Source organism: Rhinatrema bivittatum, chromosome 2 (assembly GCF_901001135.1).
Source record: "Rhinatrema bivittatum chromosome 2, aRhiBiv1.1, whole genome shotgun sequence".
Classification (NCBI taxonomy): domain Eukaryota; kingdom Metazoa; phylum Chordata; class Amphibia; order Gymnophiona; family Rhinatrematidae; genus Rhinatrema; species Rhinatrema bivittatum.
In genome coordinates, this window is record NC_042616.1 from 676,755,784 (window position 1) to 676,778,101 (window position 22,318).

Here is a 22,318-nt window from a genome sequence, read left to right on the forward strand (position 1 = left end):
TTGGTTCAGGTTATTTAAGTGCTATTTTTTTACTTTATCTCATTAGATAGGAATGCTTTCATGGGTAACATTTTATTGTGTTGTAGTCTTTGGTTCCTTTTATGATATCTTATTTTATTTCTTCTTAATTGTATTTAATATGAATGTGATATGTTATTTGACATCAAAGTTTACTTGATTTTATAAATATATCTGATCATTATGGATATTTTGGTATTTATAGTTTATAGCAGGGGTGGCCAATTCTGGTTCTCGAGAGCCACAAACAGGCCTGGTTTTCAGGATATCCACAATGAATATGCATGAGATAGATTTGCATTCAAGGAGAGAGCGCATGCAATTAGCCAGATAACTTCTTCATCTAGCTCTGGTCAGTTAGCTGGATACCCTTATCCGACTAACTTTAAGATAGGTATATCCATCTAATGTGAAGAGTTGCACAGTGGTCAATATGGACCTCGACATGTCCATCTCAGCTTCTGAGTTGTTATAAGTGCCTCAACACTGGGCTTGTGAACTCTTCTCAATATTTTAATTTGACCTTGCACTTAATTCCTAAAAGCTGCCATAGATATATCAACTGAAGGCTTTTAAACTTCTTGTATGCACCCTATATAGGGTTATTGTTTCTATGCAGTACAAAAATGAAGTTAATTTCACAGTATAGTAAACCTTCATTTTAGTTGCTGTAGTGATGTTTTGTTGATACCAAAGCTAGCTTTGATAAACTTCCAAATGTTTTGGGTACTGAGTGAATGGGATATACATCCTCTGTATTAGAAGTGTAATCAGTCCCTAGTAACTATACTTCCTTAGATGCTGATGTAGTCATGCATGGACAAATTTGAAAACACAGTTTTGTCTAGCTTTTCACCTTGTGCACCTATTGTTTTAGCTGTTTTAATGCACTCTGCAGATCATTTCCAGCTTGAAATGTGATCTTTCCAGGGCTAGATTTTCTATCATTCACCCCAGGGAAGGAGGGCTCCAATGGTGGGTAGGTTCCCTTCCCCCCTGAACATTCATCAGCATGCACCTCTTCTAGTTGTCCTAGGCAAGCCATCTTTTATGTGCAACATGCCTCTTCTTTCTAGCTTGCTGTTCTGTATTGTACCTATTCCTTCTGGCTGACCTGTGCTAGCCAGTACTTTTGTGCCATGACCGCTTCCTAACAAAATTGAAAATTAGCAACTATCTATATATATTATTTGTTACAAAGTTGGGCACCATTTTGGCAAGCACAATTGTATTGGTTTGTGCACTGTCAATTTCCTTTAGAGCATTGTAGAAGAATTGAGTGCCATTATTTAAAGTGTTCAGAGAATCTATTTCATTTGCTTTATTCCCTTACTAGCTATCCTTTATCATTCATATCTGTTTCTATAGACATGACTTTCCTATTTTCTATTTTTTTTTCTCTGAATTCAATTGTATTGTTTGAAAAATGTTCAACATATAATTTCTCCTTTTGCTGAAGAATATGCTGTCATTATTTTAACCAAACCTATCTGCATTCTTGCATTTGAAGTGACCAAATATGTTACATGAAGTATTATAAACTATTTGTTTAAGAATATGCCATGACTCATTAATTGATTCCTTGTCTGATATATTGACAGACCCTAAGGCTTGGGTAGCTGCACTTCATAATTGATCTTGAAAATCCATAGATATCAGCTTCCTGATAGCAAGCTTTTTAGGAGCATCTGGAGCAATCTTATGCCAGGGTCTGAAGATTTCGAAGTTGCCTATAGTTTTTGCAAGAAAATGATCTATGGAACATTCAGGTCCATGCACGAATTGTGTATTAAGAATATCTTTCAGATCATTTTGGCTTGTGATAATAATGTTTAGATCATGGACACTTCCATGTAAAGAAAGAAGTTCTCTGGATGATAGAAAGAATCATTGATAATGGTAAGATGTTGCAATGTTAGCAACATTTTATTATCTGATTTACTAAAGAACATTAAGGGGTAGATTTTCAAAGGGTCGCGCATGTAACTTACATGTGTAACCCCGAAAACCTGCACCTATGTGCGCCGAGCCTAGTTTGCATAGGCTCAGCGGCATGCGCAAGCCCCGGGACGCGCATATGTCCCGGGGCTTTGAAAAAGGGGTGGGAAGGGGCTGGGGTCATGGGTGGGGCACCGGTCCGGGGGCGGGAAGGGGGCATTGGTGTTGGCAGGGCACTGGTCCAGGGGCGGTCTGGGGGCAGGACCGAGGCCTCCGGCACAGTGGCCATGCCGGAGGTTCTCGCGCCGGCAGGCGTAAATTCGAAAACAAAGGGTCAGATACTCAAACCTACACGTGGGCGTAGATTTGTGCGTGCAACCCGGCACTGACAAATCTACGCCCGATTTTATAACACGAGCATGCAGTTGCGCGCATGTTATAAAATCCGGGGTCAGCACGTGCAAGGGGGTGCACACTTGTGCACCTTGCACGCACCGAGCCCTAAGGGAACCCCAATGGCTTTCCCCGTTCCGAAATTGGAGCGGCCTCGGAGGGAACCTTCCTTCTGCTCCCTCCCACCTTCCCTTCCCTTCCCCTATCTAGCCCGCCCCCCAGCCCTACCTAAATCCCCCCCACCTTTGTTTTCGAATTTATGCTTGCCCCCTGGACCCGGACCTGCACCCCGCCCTCGACCCCGCCCCTTTTTCAAAGCCCTGGGACATACGTGTGTCCCGGGGCTTGTGCGTGTTGCCGAGCTTATGCAAAATAGGTTCGGCGCAAGTAGGGACAGGTTTTAGGGGTTACACGCGTAACCCTTTGAAAATCTAACCCAAAGGTAGGGGGGGGATTTAGGTACGGCTGGGGGTGGGCTAGATAGAGAACGTTGGGGGGGAACGGAGGGAATGGGGAAAGCCATCGGGGCTCCTCTAGGGCTCAGTGCATTCAAGGTGCACAAGTGTGTAGCCCCTTGTGCGCGCCGACCCCGGATTTTATGACATGCGCGCGGCTGTGTGCACACATTATAAAATCAGGCATAGATTTGTGCACGCCTGGTTGCGTGCACAAATCTACGCCCGTGCATAGGTTTGAATATCTGGCCCTAAGCCTTTAGTATATCCCATGTTATTTGGATTTAATGTAATTGAGTTACTGTTGCCAGTATTGTGAGTTCTGATGGGCGTTCCATTCCTGCTTTTCCCCACAACAATGTCTCCTTGAAACTGAAGATCCTCCCCCAAGAGTAAGCAATAAGGCCCTCATCTACCATTTACAATATACAATCAAGTCCTCCCAGGCCTTAACTCACATTCCACCTCCCTGATATACAACCAAGACCTAACCCTGGGCCAAATGAATCATCCTTCCCTCTCCTAAGTTTCAGGTAAAGTTCCTCACCTATCCCATTTGGTGCTGTCTAAATGCAGATGTTACTGGAAAGAGCATTCTCTGTCCAGCCCTTTTGACTTTGCCATGTGAAATGGTGGTAGATGATCTAACATTTGAGCTTGGCTGGTAATATTTCATATGTTGACATCAAAGAGGCTAGATGGAGTAGTGCTGTCAGTCCCCTATCTGCATTTGGATAGCACCAGTTGGGATAAGCAGGTGGAAGAGGGGTGTCTTTAGTAGGACTCTGGAAGTTGGATAATGGACTTTCTTTGATCCAGGGGGCCTTGCTTGTGTATGGATGAGAGGGCAGATGGGATATGGCAAAGTGGAAGTATTGATTATTTTGTGGGGGTGGTGTCTGCTCATTTATTGAGAGGGTATCATCAACCAGGATATGCTTTACTGTTGACAGAGGGTTGGGGGAGATTGTAGCCCATACTGGAGCCTTTGCTAGACACTGATAATTAACACAATAACTTGATTACACCTTCTGAATTGTTCACATTTTTGCATTACTTGGCAGTTAAGCCAAATCACATGGTTTTATGTGATTTTTAGTAATCTATTTTAATATTAATTGTCAAATTTCATTAACTTGCATGACACAGCTCCTTAAAATATTTTCTGCATTAAGACATTTTTCTTCAATGTTTGTGACAACGAAAGTTTGTAGGTTATTGTTAATTCATTAATACAGTCATTTAATCCATGTTAACATTCTTTAGCAAATAGGTTCCCTAAGTCTGGGGAATTGGATCTTGCCCCTATCATTTGCCTCAGGGATCAGTACTGGGACATTTATACATGATCTGGACAAGGGGAAAAATGAGTGAGGTGATAAAATTAGCAGACAATACAAAATTATTTCAAGCTTTTAAATTACAAGTGGATTGGGAAAAATTGTAGAAGGAGCTTGCAAGACTGGAAGACTGGGTATTTAAGTGGTGGATGATATTTAATGTGGATAAGTGCAAAGCGATGCACATCAGGAAAAGTAAACCACACTGTAGTTACATTATAGGGGGTGCCCTGGACCCCATTGAGGGATCATCTTCACATTTGTAAATTTTTGGGGGTATGGGAAGGGGGCAGGAAGGGCAGGGGTACATTTTGATGCAGGAGCATGGGGTGGGGGATGCCACTGAACCCCAATGGTATTATTAAACATTTGGGGGATGGTGGAGGCCCTAGACCCCCTATTGGGGTGGAGGGTGGAAGGAGGGGGCAGTATTTAAGTATTTGGAAAGGGGGTGGGGGCCATAGATTATTTTTATGACAGGGTTGGAGGGGGACTGTGTGTGAATTTAATCTATTTTTTTGGACTTTGGTGTGTTGGGGCCACATTGAGTGGTGGCCTTGGTTTGAGCCCTGTGCGTCGTCTTTTTGCCTCTGGACTTTTTTGTTCATTTGCATGGCCCTTTAAATGTAACGCAGGAGCCTCAAAATATGTGCTAGGGTTCCATGGCTCCCGCATTACATTTAATGAATTCCCAGGAGCTGTTGTTATTTTATTGTGGCTGACCACTTTCTTGATCAACACACCTGCATGCCCTCCGAAAACCTAATATAATTCACACCACAAATCAGAGGTCCTAAAGTCAATCTTTATATTTAATTATCATTTATTAACAAGATATTTCTTATAAATACCTTCAATATGGCTGTTCTTTATGTTACCTACTTGGACCCTTACCTGAACACTCTAAAATCACACTCATGCTTTACCCTTAGATACCTTCATTCATACCATACACATCTCATTCATTCCCCACTCATTCTATACATAAAATATATAAAGTGCTAGAAATTCCTTTGCATCCAAAGCAGCTACAATGCTAAATACATAATTTTTTAATCCTTATTTGACACACTTGTACCACATATACTTTTAAACATATGATGTTAATTACTCTTATACTACTATGGATTAGTTAAGTTCTGCTGAAAATTAATCTTGTCCAACGAGAGCCTCGTTTCGCCCTAATGCTTAGGGCTTCTTCAGGGACGTAGTATCTTTTAAAATCTGGTATGCATGTTCATACAGAATGGGTCCATTGCATGGTATTGTATCATTTCATACGTCATGGATTTTCACAGTCACTCATTATTGCTCACTCATTATTGCTCACTCATTATTGATCACATTTCAGCTTAGCTGTAGTCCTCAGGTCTCTCCAATATAGAACCGTTTCCCAATAGTGGATATGGCGCTTTAATATACATATGCCTGCTTGACTGTCTTCAGGCTCGTGACACACACTCTGACTCCATCTCAAAATCTTTCACAACCGTAACAGATTTCCCCTGTTCAAACTGTTCCAGCATTTCTCTGAGGCACAGCCCCCATGTGCACTTTCTTGATCAGCCGTGATAAAATATCAATATGAAATTGCATTGTAATGAGCTGCTTTGCATGGATTAGCATTATTCATGTATCCATATTAGGAGTTACCACCCAGAAATAGGATCTTAGAATCATAATAGACCACACTTTCAAATTCTCGACTCAGTGTGTGGCGGTGGTCAAAAAAGCAAACAGAATTTTAGGAATGATTAGAAAAGTAAAGGCAAATAAAATGGAGATTATGATAATGTATCTGTATCACACCCCAATGAGGCTGCACTTAGAGTACTGAGATATAATTGGATTGTAAAAGGTACAGAAAAAGGGCAACTAAAATGATAAAGGGAATGGAACTGCTCCCTATAAGGAAAGGCTAAAGAGGTTAGGGCTGTTCAGCTTGGAGAAAAGACAGCTGAGGGGGGATGTGATAGAGGTCTATAAAATCTTGAGTGAAATAGAATGAGTAAATATAAATCAGTTATTTAGTCTTTCAAACAATATAAGAACTAGGGGATACGCCATGAAGTTAATAAGTAGCGCATTCAAAACAAATTAGAAAAAATATTTTTCAGTTAATGCACAATTAAATCTCTGAAATTTATTGCCAGAGGATGTGGTTAAGGCAATTAGCATAGCTGGATTTAAAAAAGGTTTAAACAAGTCCATAAACTGTTATTAACCAAGTAGATTTACACTGCACAGAATCTATTAACTGTTTGAGATCTTGCCAGGTACTTGTGACTTAGATTGGCCATGGCCACTGTTGGAAACAGGATGTTATGAAGCAAGCTGGAATCTGTTCCGCTCTGGCGGTCCTGCGGCACAGTGGTGGCCATTTTTGGTGGCGTCCCCTGATGGCAGCGTGGTAGGATGCACGCGCTGTCGTGGTTCCTCCTCTAAGTGTGTCAGGCGTCCTCATCAGAAGTTCCCATGCTGAGAGCATGAACTTGGGGGATTTAAGTACAGCATTTACAGTACCTTCCTGCCTCGGTTACAGGCTTGCTTTTTCTGGTGCTGTTTTGCTGTGCATTTTCTTCAGTTGCCTCGACCCTGGTTCAGACCTTGGAACTGGATTGCTTGCTGCCTGCCACGACAATTGTTTGGACCTTGGAATTGGGTTACCTGCTGCCTGCCTCGATCCTGGTTTGGACCTTGGATTTGATTTGTCTGCTTCCTGCCTCGACCCCTAACTGGACTCGGATTTGATTTGTCTGCTGCCTGCCTCGACCCCTGCCTGAACTTGGATTTGGTTTGACTGCTGCCTGCTCGACCCCTGCCTGGACTTGGATTTGGATTGACTGCTGCCTGCCTCAACCCTGGATTGGAGCTTGGATTTGGTTTGTCTGCTGCCTGCCTCCACCCCTGCCTGGACTTTGATTTGGTTTGTCTGCTGCCTGCCTCGACCCTTGCCTGGACTCGGATTTGGTTTGACTGCTGCCTGCCTCGACCCTGGTTTGGAGCTTGGATTTGGTTTGTCTGCTGCCTGCCTCCACCCCTGCATGGACATTGATTTGGTTTGTCTGCTGCCTGCCTCGACCCCTGCCTGGACTCGGATTTGGTTTGACTGCTGCCTGCCTCGACCCTGGTTTGGAGCTTGGATTTGGTTTGTCTGCTGCCTGCCTCCACCCCTGCCTGGACTTCGATTTGGTTTGTCTGCTGCCTGCCTCGACCCTGGTTTGGACCTTGGATTTGGTTTGTGTGCTGCCTGCCTTGACCCCTGCCGGGACTTGGATTTGGTTTGTTTGTTGCCTGCCTCGACCTTGGTTTGGACCTTGGATTTGTTTGGCCTGATCAGTCTCTGATAAGTCTCCAGTATGAGGTAAGGCTATTACTCTATTTCTTGGATTCACAAACTGTAACACAGGATACTGGGCTTGATGGTCTAATTCAGTATGGCAATTCTTCTTCTGATCTTAGTCCTAAATTTAAATTAATTAATATGGCAAGGAAGCCTTGTAAGCTGTAAGGAATATAAGTGATACAGAGGAGCTGTGGGCAGTTTTAAGAAGAAACATTGAATTTGTAACAAATCATTGTCAGGCTTGTTTGCAAGGGAAACTAAAAGAAGAAATCACTATGGTAAGCCAAAGAAGTAGAAGAAAAAGTATGAGCAAATAGAATAACCAGTGGCGTAGCCACAGGTGGGCCTGGGTGGGCAGGTGCCCACCCAACTTAGACCCAGGCCCACCCAACTGGCACCGGAACTGCAAGGCTGTCGCGGGATCCCATCCCCGCGACAGCGAACAAGAGAACCCACGCCTCGCGCGCCATCACGGCACACGTGGGGAAGCGCTGCTGCGGCCGTATGGCCAACCGGTCTTCCTGTTCGGGGGGGAGCGGAAGCGCCGCGTGCAGCTTCCGCTTCCTCCCCCCAATGCAGGAAGATCAGCTGCCTCTCCTGCTGCCACCCGTTCTCCTGCTATCTTCGGACCAAACGGCCCGCCGAATTTCCTGTTTGGGGGAGCGGAAGCGCCGCGCACAGCTTCCGCTTTCTCCCCCAAAGCAGGAAGATCAGCTGCCTCTCCTGCTGCCACCGGCCTCCTGCTATCTTCGGGCGTCGGGCCGTACTGCCTGCCGATCTTCCTGCTTGGGGGGGAGAGGGAGGAAGCGGAGGTTGTGCGCTGCGCTTCCGCTCCCCCCCCCCCGACAGGAAGTTCAGACGCCGGAAGATAGCAGGAGGCCGGTGGCAGCAGGAGAGGCAGCTGATCTTCCTGCTCTGGGGGAGAAAGCGGAAGCTGTGCACGTGCTTGAATGTGTATGTGTGGATGAGAATGGGAGTGTGTTTGGGTGAAAACTGGAGCCTGGGTGTGTATGTGGGTGAGAATGGAAGCTTGAATATGTGGGTGAATGGGAGCTCGAATGTGTGTATGTGTGGTTGAGAATGGGAGCCTGGGTTTGTGGGTGGGTGAGAATGGGAGCTTGAATGTGTGTATATATGGGTGAGAATGAGAGCCTGGGTTTGTGTGGGTGGGTGAGAATGGAAGCTTGAATATGTGGATAAGAATGGGTGCTTGAATGTGTGTATATGTGGGTGAGAATAGTACCTTAAATGTGTATATGTATGGATGAGAATGGGAGCTTGAATATGTGTGGGTGAGACTGGGAGCATGGGTTTGTGGGTGAGAATGGGAGTCTGGGTTTATGTGTGTGGGTTAGAATAGGTGCCTGGATGTGCGTCTGTGTGTGCATAAGAATATAAGCCTGGGGAGGGGTGAGAAAGTGAGAACTTGAATGTGAGCTTGTGGGGGGGGGGGGGGAGAGCATATGAGAGTGAGAGCTTGAGTGTGTGAGAGGGAGTCTGTGAGAGAAAGCGTGTATGTGTGTGTGTGTGTGTGTGTGTGTGTGTGTGTGTATGTGTGTGTGTGGAAGGGATGAAGACAGTAATAGAAGAAAGACACTGAAAAGGAATTAGGAAATGAGCTATAAGGGAAAAAATGGGAAAAAGAGACCAGGACCAACTGATTAGAAAAATACAAAGATCAGACAACAAAGGTAAAAATATATATCTATATTTTGAGATGTTAGCAATTTAAATATAAGCAACACAACCGCTCTCTCAAAATTTATGGACAGGTAGGAGCCGTGTATAAAATCGTAATAATAAGAAGGCTAAAGTACCACAAATCACCGTGAATTATGTTTGTATCATTAAGTAAACCTCATACTTAGGCGTAGATGTGAATGCTATGCTGCATAATTTGGCATTATTTATCAGTAAAAAAACAACTAGTAGACCTGCATGCCTACAGCCCACCCATGTTAACCTTGTGCCCACCCAAAAAATCAATTCTTGCTACGGCACTGAGAATAACAATCAGAAAATGCAAACAGAAGCAGGAGGAAGAAGGCAGGCAGGAAGGACAATTGGACTGGCAAAGGTTCCAAGAAAGGAATATACTGGCCCTTCGAGGAATTACTTTTTCTTTAGGTATATAAGTTATAAAAGGAAGACTGAAGGGGGGAAAAAAGTAAGAATTAAAGGGAAGGATACATTTTATGAAGTGGAAGACAAGCAGAAATCTTAAATACCTTTGTTCAATATTCAGTCTAGAAGTCTAGAAGGGAAAGGCAAGGACAAAAGATATTTTGAAGTGAACATGTTACCATTTACTGAAGAGGTAGTTTTCAAGATACTGGCTCAATTGAAAGTAGACTATGGTGCACATCACAGAATTCTTAAGGAGCTAAAGAAAGTACTGACTTTTCTTACAAATTTGTTCAACTTATTACTTAAAAATGGAGACATTCAAAGAACTAGAAATGACCTGATGTAGTACTGCTCCACAAGGTTGAGAATAAGGAGGAAATGGAAAATTAGAGATTTGTTAGTTTAACATCAGTGGTGATCAAGATAATGGAAGCACCACTAAAAGATAAATAGTGCAATATCTTGAAGACAGTGGATTATGGGATGATAAATAACATAGTTTCAAAAAGGGAAATTCTTCCCAAACTTGACTAAATTTTTAATTAAGTGACCAGAGTACTAGATTGTGTGGGAGGACAGTAGACAAGACATGGACTGTCTGAAGTTCAGTAAAACTGTTAACACTGCTTCATGTGGAAAGGTTATTTAGCAGAATAACCACTTTGGGTATTGGAAGTAAAATGATAAGCTATGTGAGAAGTTGATTAAATAACAGAACTCAGAGTGGTGGTCAGCAGGGTTCTTTCTGATGAAAAGGACATGACCATTGGGGAACCTCTAGTACTAGGCCTAATATTTTGCAACATCTTTATAAATGAATGTTACATTTTACAGCTTTTGGGCTGCCCCCATATGCCCGTGTACTCAACGGATGCCATAGCCTGGCTTGTGGTCGGGATACTACCGACATCTTGCTACAGGACTTCCCTCCTAGGTGCACGTCAACCTATCTAGGCCCCATGGTGGAATTGCTCCTTCTGGTGCACCCTGATGACATCACATGGCCGGGTATTTAAATCCCTGCCATGCAACAGATCACTGCTCAGCAATGGGTCAACTACAGACTGTTGTAGTAAAAGTTGCTGCATTCCAGCTAACCCAAGCCTCGTCCATCCAGCCTGCCTGACCCTTGTCTCTTCATCCTGTCCAAGCCTTGCATTTCCAGTCTGACTAAGCTTCATCTCTTCAACCTGCCCCAGCCTCGCAACTCCAGCATGGCCTACCATATCCCCCTTGTCCAGCCTAACTGCACACTCCCCCTCTGACAGACCATTGATATTGACTTCGCCCAGACACTCGTTACTCTTGCCTGCTGCCTGCCACTGACCTTAGTTTGGACCCTCGTTACTTTTGCCCAATATCTGCCACTGACCTTAGTCTGGACTCTCGTTACTCATGCTTGACACCTGACTCTAACCTCATCCTGGCCCTGGATCTACTTTTTGGCCTACATCTCAGAGACTGCCACCTAAGACCTGCCAGTCCCTGGAACCAAATTGCTTAACATCAGGGGATTGCAGTGGGCATAGATGAAGCTCCAGTTCATTCTCTGCATCTATTTGCTCTGCCAGTTGGCGGTGAGGACCTATGGGGCCTCCCCGATAGGTTGAGACAACCTCACCCCAACATAAGGGTCCACAATCCTAACAATAAACTTTGGGAAAAACGAGAAGGGAAAGTGTGCCTTTTTGCAGATGATATGGACATTTACAGCAGAGTAGTTATGCCAGAAGGGGTAAATTAGATAAAAGTTAACTTAAAAAATGTAGAAAAATAATCATAGGTTTGGCAATTACACTTTAATCCAAACAAATGAAAAATTCTTCATTTGACATGCAGAAATTCAAAGACCAAATACCTTTTTGGAACTAACAGTCATCAGAAAGAGACAAAGCAGAAAGGAAAGCTAACAATATATTTTTGTGCATAAAGATAAGTACCACTAGTAGAAATAATGAAGTAATATTAACACTCATAACATAATAACATTGTAATGATGGCAAAAAAGACCAAATGGTCCATCCTGTCTGCCCAGCGAGCTTCTTGTGGTACTAACTGCCGATCCTGGCCTATGCCGAGGCCCAGGTGTCAGGGACCGGCCTCCAGGTCCAGTCCCAGTATTGAAACTGGGCCAAGATGCAGCATCGGATTTGCTTAAGTATTGGGGATAGGGATCTTGGAAAATTTTCCAGGCCTGGGCCTTTGCTCAGGTCTTTAAAAAAATCCCATGCTATTAGTGCTGGCAACAATCAGTGGCTATTCCCTGTCGATTAATATTAGTTAATAGACTTCTCTTCCAGGAACTTATCCAAACCATTTATAAACACAACTACACTAGCTGCCATAACCACATCCTCTGACAATGAATTCCAGAGCTTAATTGTGCATGGATGAAAAAGAATGTTCTTTGATTTGTTTTAAATGTGCTGCTTGCTAACTTCATGGAATCTATTATCTGAAATGGTAAAAAGCCTTTTCACATTTACGCATTCAAGGCCTTCATGATTTTGTAGACCTCTATCATATCCCCCCTCAGCCATCTCTACTCCAAGCTAAACAGCCCTAACCTCTTTAGCCTTTCCTCACAGGGGAGCCATTACATTCATTTTGTAATTTTGGTTGCCAGTATTCAAGATGCGGTATGTGGTATAACCATTGAGTGATAATGCATTATGACATCCTCCATTTTATTTTCCATTCCTTTCCTAATAATTCCTAACATTCTGTTTGCTTTTTTGACCTCCACAGAACACTGAGTCAATGATTCCTACTTTGAGTCTCATCCTACACTCTAGGTAAGGCTCAAGTTCGGGCTAAGTCTAGGCTTGACTGGCACCTTTTTCTTTTTTTTAACAGGTTTTCAAATCAACACAAGATTCTGTCGAAATTTTGTCAGGATTAAACTTGTTCCATTTTGAAAACATTTCGAAATGAAATAGGAAATGTTGTCTCATTTCCTATTTTGTTTCTCCCGAATGCCCATCCCTACCAGATAGTAGCATTTTCTATGGAATGAAAAGCTGAAGGATAAAAGTTTTAATGGCATTAAATGTTTGTTTTATTGTAGTCTGCCTAGAACAAATTGATTTTGAATTGGGCTAAATACTCTTTTAAAAAAATAAAAGGTGATGATAAAAACCTGAAGGGAAAGAGGCAAAAAAGGAATATGAGAACATACTTTTTAACTGAAAAGGTGGTGGACACCAGATATGCATGTCCAGCAGAGATTATAGGAGACAAACCAGTAGCAGAATTCAGACATGCTTGATAGAGAGGCCCATATTCAGAAAGCCATTGAGCAGATAAGTTAACTGGATAACTATATTCAGATATTCAGTGGAACTTAATCTGATAAGTCTAGCGCTGAACATATACAAGTAACTTTAGGTCAGCCTAGCTCCCCATCCAGACTTACATAACTTTATCTTGCTAAATTTTTACCACTCCTCAGGAATGACTCCTACCCTGCTTCTTTTTATGAAGGTATATTTTGTGCAGGCAATGATTTGTTTGGGCACTCGGTAAGAAAGTAATTTGAGCCTCATAGATTTGTCTGGGTAATTCTCAAAGTTAGTCTAACAAATCTTGTGAATATCAACCTCAAGGTGACCTTAGTAGCAGAAGGAGAGAGAAGTCTACAAATTGTGTAAAACCAGTGACAGTACACAGGGCAGGCATAAATGAGCAGCAAGTAGCCCTCTCAAAACTTTCTGCAGTGTTTTTGATTAAGATATGGAAAAGAACTAGTCATACAATGAGCTCTGAGTTATCCCACTGGTCATTTTACCTATACCAGAAAGGACTTCATTGTCTGACACTCTTTCAATTCTGCTGCTTGACCATTTTCTCACCTAATTAGCTTTCTGCTAGAATTCTATACTAGTGAGTTTGTTAACAGTCTTCTGTTTGGAACAACATCAGTTGTTCTATTGAAATCCAGATAGGCCACATAAACTGCACCTCCCTGATCCACTAGTTTAGTTTAGTTTAGTTTATTTAAACTTTGATTTATCAAAATTCTTACATTTGTAAACCAAAGAGATGTGCCATAAGTATTAAAATTAACATTGGAAACTAAAGCAAAATAAAATAAAAACACAAAGCCAGCTTACAGACCATATTATAATGGGATTAGACAAAGGACATTCCTTCTTATTAGTTCTGTTAGACATTTCGGCGGCATTTGACACAGTCAACCACACCATCCTCCTGGATTGCCTTGAGGATATCGGCATCTCCGGATCGGCCCACAACTGGTTCAGGTCCTTTCTCAGCAATAGGACTTTTAAAGTCAAAATCAATAACAAGGAGTCACCTCTAACAAAATCTTCCCTTGGCGTACCACAAGGATCCTCCTTATCTCCAACCCTCTTTAATATATACCTCCTCCCCCTCTGCCAACTACTGACAGACCTCAACCTAATTCACTATCTGTACGCAGATGATGTACAGATTCTAATCCCAATAACAGAATCCATCTCAAAAGCTCTCACCTACTGGAATAACTGTCTTCTATCCATTACTAATCTACTCAACAGCTTAAACTTGGTCCTCAATGCCTCAAAGACGGAACTTCTCTTCATCTCTTCAAATGAAAACAATCTTCCTCCACCTTCACCGCACAATGCTCACATCACCTGTACGCACGTTAGAGACCTTGGGGTAATAATAGACAATCGTCTAAACCTTAAAAAAATGGTCAACACAACTACCAAAGACAGTTTCTTCAGACTACAGGTTTTGAAACGACTGAGACCACTCTTATTTTTCCAAGACTTCAGGACAGTCCTCCAGGCTCTTCTGTTCGCCAAAATAGATTACTGCAGTGCCCTCTTTCTAGGCCTCCCTAAATCTACCACCAAACCACTGCAGATGTTACAAAATGCGGCAGCGAGACTGCTGACCAACACCAGCCGCGGTGAACACATCTCCCCCGTCCTCAGAAACCTACATTGGTTACCAGTAAATTTCAGAATCCTGTACAAATCTATTACCCTAATACACAAAACCATCCATCAGCAACTCCAACTCGACCTGGATATCCCTTTCAAACTCCACTCCTCTAACAGACCAACGAGAGATATCCACAAAGGCACTCTGAAATTTCCCCCTACTAAAGCCACTCGCCTCTCTACGACCAAAGACAGAGCTTTTTCAATTGCAGGCCCAGCTATCTGGAACAATATCCCAGCAAATCTCAGATTGGAACCCTGCCTCTTAACCTTCAGAAAAAGACTAAAGACGTGGCTCTTTCACCAAGCCTTCCCAGATCCACCGGATAATCACTAGTTTGAGCCTCACTTCTTACAAGGACTTTGACACACTTCCTCCTGAACAATGGACACTGGCATTTCCTGGTTAAAGCATATGCTCTAACCCGTTAAATTATTCGTATCATGTTATATTTATTCTACCTGCCTCTATCTTCCTTCCAGCTTGTCTTTAAGCCTCCAAGTTTTCCATACCTTGTTGATTGTAACTTTGACTTATTCCTTTTCCTTTGTTATCTATTATTTACCAGAATTGTTACCTCAGTTTTACCCTTTGTTAAAATGTAAACCGATCCGATATGGTTATCTACTATGAAGGTCGGTATAAAAAACTGCTAAATAAATAAATAAATAAATATAGTTATAAATTAGAACAATTAAACAGAACACATAAAACATAAATGAAAACTTCACATGTGATAAGTAAAAGAAGAAAATAAAAAATACAAATCCAACGAAGGATTAATAAACAACAAGAGCAAAACACAAGCACATACTTAAATAAAAATAAACAATAAAACAGCAACCAACTAATAATAAAAGCAAGATTCAAATTATTGAATTAAAGAATAAAATAGTAAACTACGAGAAGTGATAAAATTGGTCAGAGCCTAACCAGGTAAAATGGCTTGCAGAAACAGATGTTTTTAGGGTTTTCCAGAACTTAAGATAAACTTTCTCTGAGCACAGTGCAAGTGGCAGCAAGTTCCAAAACCTAGAAGCTAAAAAAGAAAACAGACTTCCCTTGTTCTTAATAGTTGTAACCAGGAGAGTGCCTGAAAGCCAGGTCCCTTATATTACGCGCGTAACCCCGAAAACCCACACCTGCGTGCGCCAAGCCTATTTTGCATAGGCTCGGTGACACGCGCAAGCCCCGGGATGCATGTATGTCCCAGGGCTTGAAAAAACGGGCGGGGCGTGGGCAGGAAGGGGCGGGGCATGGGTGTGGTCAGAGGCCTTGCCACTGCCGCTGGGCCCAGGGATTGCATGCCGGCACTCGGCCGGTGTGCAACCTACGCCTGCCCGGAGGCAGGCATAAATAATAAAAAAATTTAAATAATAAAAAAAAAATGGGGGAGATTTAGATAGTGCTGGGGGATGGGTTAGATAGGGGAAGGGAGGGGGAGGTGGGGGGGTGGAAGGAAAGTTCCCTCCGAGGCCGCTCCGATTTCGAAGCGGCCTCGGAGGGAACGGGGAAAGCCATCAGGGCTCCCCTAGGGCTCGGCGCGCACAAGTTGCACAAGTGTGTACCCCCTTGCGTGCGCCGACCCCGGACTTTATAACCTGCATGCAGCTGCGCATGCATGTTATAAAATCAGGTGTAGATTTGTGCGCGCTGGGTTGCGCGCACAAATCTACGCCCTCGCATAGGTTACAAAATCTGGCCCCATTGGTTTAAGTGATTCCCACCCAAATGTACCAATAATTGGGATGGATCAATTTTTTTGTTTTCAAAACAAAACATGAAAACCAAAAAAATGTTCTTGGATTTTTAATCAATTCACTTTTAGAACATAATGAAACAAAATAAGAAATGTTGTCTCATTTCCTATTTCATTTCTCTCAAATGCTCATCCCTAGTGGGCACTGCCTTCGGGCTATATTGTGTCACAGCACTGTTTATAATTTAAACCAACTCATCCCTCTATTGCCCAGCCAGTGCAATGAAACTGTTCAAGGAGCCAAGCCCAGGTGCATAACTAGTTGATGAATTGCTCTCCATCCAACCCTAAACTTTGTATCAGAGTAGACAAAAGAGCTAAATATAAATAAAATAAAATAGGTGTCAGGACAGATCCTTGAGGGAAGCCACAATTAAGAGGTACTGGAGATGACTTTGTAGAATTCCAGGCAAAATAAAAAGATCTAGATTCTAGAAAAAATGTAAACTAATTTAAAGACTAGCCTGAATTCCAATAGCATGAAGACGATTCAGCAATAACTAATTTCAACCTCAAACGGAGAACTGTGTTCAGTTCTGGAGACCATATCAAAAAGGAAAGAGACAGGACAGAGGCAGTCCAGAAAAAGGGCAATCAAAATGACATGGAGGTCTGTATCAGAAGATTTACGAGGAGAGGTTGAAGGATCTTAATATGTGTGCCCTGGAAGAGAGGAGGTGCAGGAGAGATATGATGCAGACCTTCAGATACCTGAAAGGTATGCATTAACCTCGAACCTTTTCCATAGGAGAGCAAACAGTAGAAGTAGGGGTCATCATGATATGAAACTTCAAGGGGTTGACTCAGAACCAACGTGAGGAAACATTTCTTCACAGACAGGGTTGTGGATGCCTGGAATGCCCTCTGGAAGAGATGAAGACAAAAACAGTAAACAAATTATAAAAGGCATGGGATAAACACTGTGGATCCCTAAAGGCTAGGGTTGGAAATTAAGAAAGGGGTGCATTGTGGGTAACCAGAGGCAGCTACTACTCCTAACAGAAGGCATGGGGATTACTAACCTTAACCAATTAGCTTACATGATTTTGACACAACTGCAGAATTGCTCTCTGCTTTGATGGCAAAGGGGGGGGGGGGGAGGAATAGATTCAGATGACAGCCAAAGCTGGGGGGGAGGGGGGGAGGAATAGATTCAAATGACAGCCAAAGCTGGGCCTTTACTTTTATGGCCCAGGGTACTAATATGAGGGAAAAAGGGCAAGACTGCTTTTATGGCCAAGTCCAAAAGCAAAGCACATTCAAACAGCAGCACTGTATGAATTAACAGGAAGGCTGCTCACCCTGTAAAAATGTTGCTAGCAGAAAGTTTGTTATGGGTTTGCAGTTGCTTTGTTTTGATTGTTAATATTATTATCCTTAACATAAGGCTTAGGGGAATCCTGCACAGAGCAGCACTTAGTTACTAACATAAGACGTTTGCTGGGCAGACTGACTGGACTATTTGGTCTTTTTTTTGTGTGTCATCATTATTATGTTACTATGTTTCTATTTTAAAGTGTGTTGGTCTTGCTCTCAATCTAGTCCACATCACTGTTGTTAACCCCTTATTGTCAGGTTTTCTAAATTGGCCCTAATAATTCCCCTAATACATTCTGGGGCGGATTTTAAAACGAGCGTGAACAGCCTACTTTTGTTTGCGCTCCAGGCGCAAACAAAAGTACGCTGAATTTTAGTAGATACGCGCGGAGCCGCGCGTATCCGCTAAAATCCTGGATCGGCGCGCGCAAGGCTATCGATTTCGTATAGCCGGCGCGCGCCGAGCCGCGCAGCCTACCCCCGTTCCCTCCAAGGCCACTCCGAAATCAGAGCGGCCTCGGAGGGAACTTTCCTTTGCCCTCCCCTCACCTTCCCCTCCCTTCCCCTACCTAACCCACCCGCCCGGCCCTGTCTAAACCCCCCCCTTACCTTTGTCGGGGGATTTACGCCTCCCTCCGGGAGGCGTAAATCCCCGCGCGTCAGTGGGCCTCCTGCGCGCCGGGACGCGACCTGGGGGCGGGTCCGGAGGGCGTGGCCACGCCCCCGGGCCGCCCCGGCCCATAGCCACGCCCCCGGAACGCTCCCGACACGCCCCGAAAACGCCGCACGGTTCGGGCCCGCCCCCCGACACGCCCCCTCCGAAAACCCCGGGACTTACGCGAGTCCCGGGGCTCTGCGCGCGCCGGTAGGCCTATGTAAAATAGGCTTCCCGGCGCGCAGGGCCCTGCTCGCGTAAATCCGCCCGGTTTTGGGCGGATTTACGCGAGCAGGGCTCTGAAAATCCGCCCCTCTGTTTCTAACCATCTCAACCTTACCCCTGGATTCTCCTATGCTGTTACCGGGTCTTCTTCCTGGTCCATTGGGAACCTTTTTTTAACTGCATTTCCTACCAAGCCCATAAACTATGAATTCCCACATTTCCTGCAATTCCTTGTAGATTTTGATTAATCATGACATCACTGGATATTCCTCTCAAATTTAAAACATCTCCATCTGATAATCGAACTCCATCTTCCCCTTGATCCCATACCCAGGCAAGTCATTCTTCTTATCTTTCTCAGAGGTTCTGCTTGTTTATCTTTGCTATATTTTGTAACTCAATCTGAGTGAAGTATTATTTACAATTTTCATTTTATTCTGAAAACATCACATTCGTACTCTCCTCAATCCATTCCTGCTCCTGCTTTTCACTTCCTGCCTCCTCTATATGAAGCCATATATCTCCATCCCATCTTTCTAAGTCCCCATCTGATTTTGTCACCAATACACTAACCTTCCTCATAGATATTGCACCATTTTTCTTTTCATATTTCTTTTTATGGTCGCTAACCAAACTGTGGCCATGCATGCTTACTCCTTTAATCTTTCACAGCTTATATTCTCCTACTGAAAGTGCCGTCATCCTACTCCTTATTTATTTTGAGTTACAGAGTGAGGGCTCTTCTGGGTAAGAGGTAGGGGTGTGCATTCGTTTGCAATGTATTGGTAATCCGCAACGTATATGCCATATTCGTTGTATTTGTGGGGGTTGCGAAATGTATGGCAAATCCCCACAAATACAACGTATCACTAATGAATAAACCCCCACCTTCCTGACCCCCCCAAGACTTGCCAAAAGTCCCTGGTGGTCCAGCAGGGGTCCTGGAGGAATCTCCTGTACTCGGGCTGTCGGCTGCCGGTATTCAAAATGGTGCCTATATCCTTTGCCCTTACTATGTCACAGGGGCTACTGGTGCCATGGGTTGGCCCCTGTCACATGGTAGGAGCACAAGATGGCGCCGGCCGTACATATTTGCACAAAAGATTTTCCATAACCAAACCTATCTAATATCTGAAATACATACCTGATTGAAAGCCTTTTCAGCGTGGAAGAAATTGCTGTAGTCGGAACTTTCACCTCTTTAGCTTTACTCAGAATATTACAAAATAGCTGTGGCATAAATAGGACATATTTGAGACCCTTTGTAATACATGGAAAGTAAATATAGAAACTTCCATGTGACAGCACTAAAATCTGAATTTTGTGAGAAAGAAAGCATAGAGAAAGCGATGGTTTATTCCTGGAATAAAATAGCAGTAAGCAAAAGAACAAAGGACAATATAAATGAAAGGTGACTATTTCAAAGAATGTTTTCCTTCATTCACAAATCTGCGTTTACCTTCACTGAATGAAAACATATTTATGCACTCTTTAAGTGGGATTCCTTTTGAGAAGCCATGGGAGACTGCAAAAGAGACCACTCCTCTTTTCCTGTTGCTTCACAGGTAGTCTGTAAAAGCATTTTAAATAAAATGTTTACAAAATGGAAATGAGCAGTAAAATATCTCTGAATGTTTGAAACTACCTCAAGTTGTATGAAGTCTATAAGCTCATAGCAGCTCAAAGCAGTTTTATTTTGTATCTAAAGAAAAGATCCTTAACTTCTTTAATCTTTTAATTCATCCTTATATTGCATAGAGAGAGATGTTATATATACAAGAAAGACTAGAATGATCAATTTGACATTTTCTGGCACAGAAACAATTATTCTATCCATCCTGTTCTTGAATAGATAAAAACCACCCTATTCACAAATAATATCTTCATTTTCTGCGGATGGAATGTATTCTTAAATTATCCTATTTACAACAAGCCTTTATTCATGGTTGTCCACATGCTTATTTAAGCAAATGGATTTAACAGATACCTACCTAATATTTACTTCAAAAATTGTTTATTAATTTATATGTGTTATATTCTTTGTTAGAGGTTTTTAAAAAATATATCCTGCCCTAGACTGCTATTTTCTTGATTTTTATATTTGGTGTCACTTTTAATATATTTGGTGATATTTGAAATATTTGGTACTGGATCTTTGTGCTGCAAATATGACCTGTCATCTCAACAAATGGGCTGATTGAATCTGTCACAGAAATGGGATTTATAGTAAATTCCGTGCAGCACTAGTGAGACCATCAGAAATTTTATTGGCTAGAATGGCTGAATATGAGAGTCATTTGATTTCTTCAGAAACTGGATTCATTTTGTCCTGTTAAATATCTAGATAAAAATTAGGCATGGAGCTTGTTCTTTAAAGCCATGCATTTGTAATAGGTAGCATAGCATTTTATAATAAATTACATTTGGTTTTTAAAACATATATTTTTAAAATATCAGAAAGATATTTTGCAAAGAATACTTTGTTTTCCATTCACAAAACTGTTATTTCATACTTTTTTTCCATCCATATTTGTGTTTACTGTAACCTCACAGCAGACTCTTGCATGATAGGAAATAACATGTACTGATATTCTTAAATTTTAATTTAACTCTCAGACAGTGGATATAAAATATCCCTGATTGAATCAGAGAACTTAGCAATAAATACCATAATGCAAGAGCAGAGCACTCAGGCAAATTATGCAAGAATCTAGTAATGTAGCAAATAAAGCACTTATTTTAATTTTGAAAACATTCCAGACTGAGCAGTAAGATGTGAGAAATATATTTTAAATACTGTTCACTAATACTAAAAGTCCAATCATTATTCCATATTTTTGTGAAGTATACTGCAAATTATTTTATTTATTGCATATCCATTCATGTTTTCTATGAAACCTACATCCTATTATTTAATTTCTATACATTTGATATTGACATATCTACAGTGTGTGAGGATATTGATATTTCAGAGCTTATTTCAGTTTGTTCAGCTCAACACATAACTTCCTCACTATTTCTATCTGAATACTAAAAATATAATAAAATAAGTTTAACAGTCTTGTTAAATAGACTACATAAAACAAGAATATTTATTTTCTTTGAAAACATATACTAATTTTTTATTGAGAGACACATTAAACATTGATACATCTAACCTCTGATTGAACCTTCATAGCTGTCACATATAGGGGTAGTCGAAGATTTATTATGCAATATAAAATTAGGCATATAGAGTAAACCTGATAGTAAATGACCTTTGCAGTCAGGAGCTTGCCATAGAATAATTTCTTTTGTTGAACAATAGAAAGGGGGTATGAAAATAGATTGAAAAACATTCAGCAATGAGCAATGGAAATTGGGAATAAACATTTTTTTTAAACAAAATCTTCACTCTGTGAAGGCAGAAACCAGATATGATTTCTTCAGCATTTTTACAAATACCTGGAAACACTGAGGTACAATAAAAATAAGTTTTATGCAAAATAAAATGTTTTCTAACATCTTTAGTAACTTTGAAGAGCTCCTAGTCAAAGAAACAGAAAATGAGCCTGACTACAAGTTAGTGTCTTATTTATGTAAATTATGGACAATAATCAGAAAACTGGTTCTAAAAAAGGTTACACGTTTAGGACTTCAAAATCAGTAGAAGAATAATGAACTGCTTTGGATATAAGCATGCATGTTTTATAAAAAGTAGAGTGGTCCATGATCTGACAGGAAGGTTAACTTCATTGTATTTAGATCAGACCTGATTATTTCTGTCTTTTTTGCTGATTTAAATGCACAGCT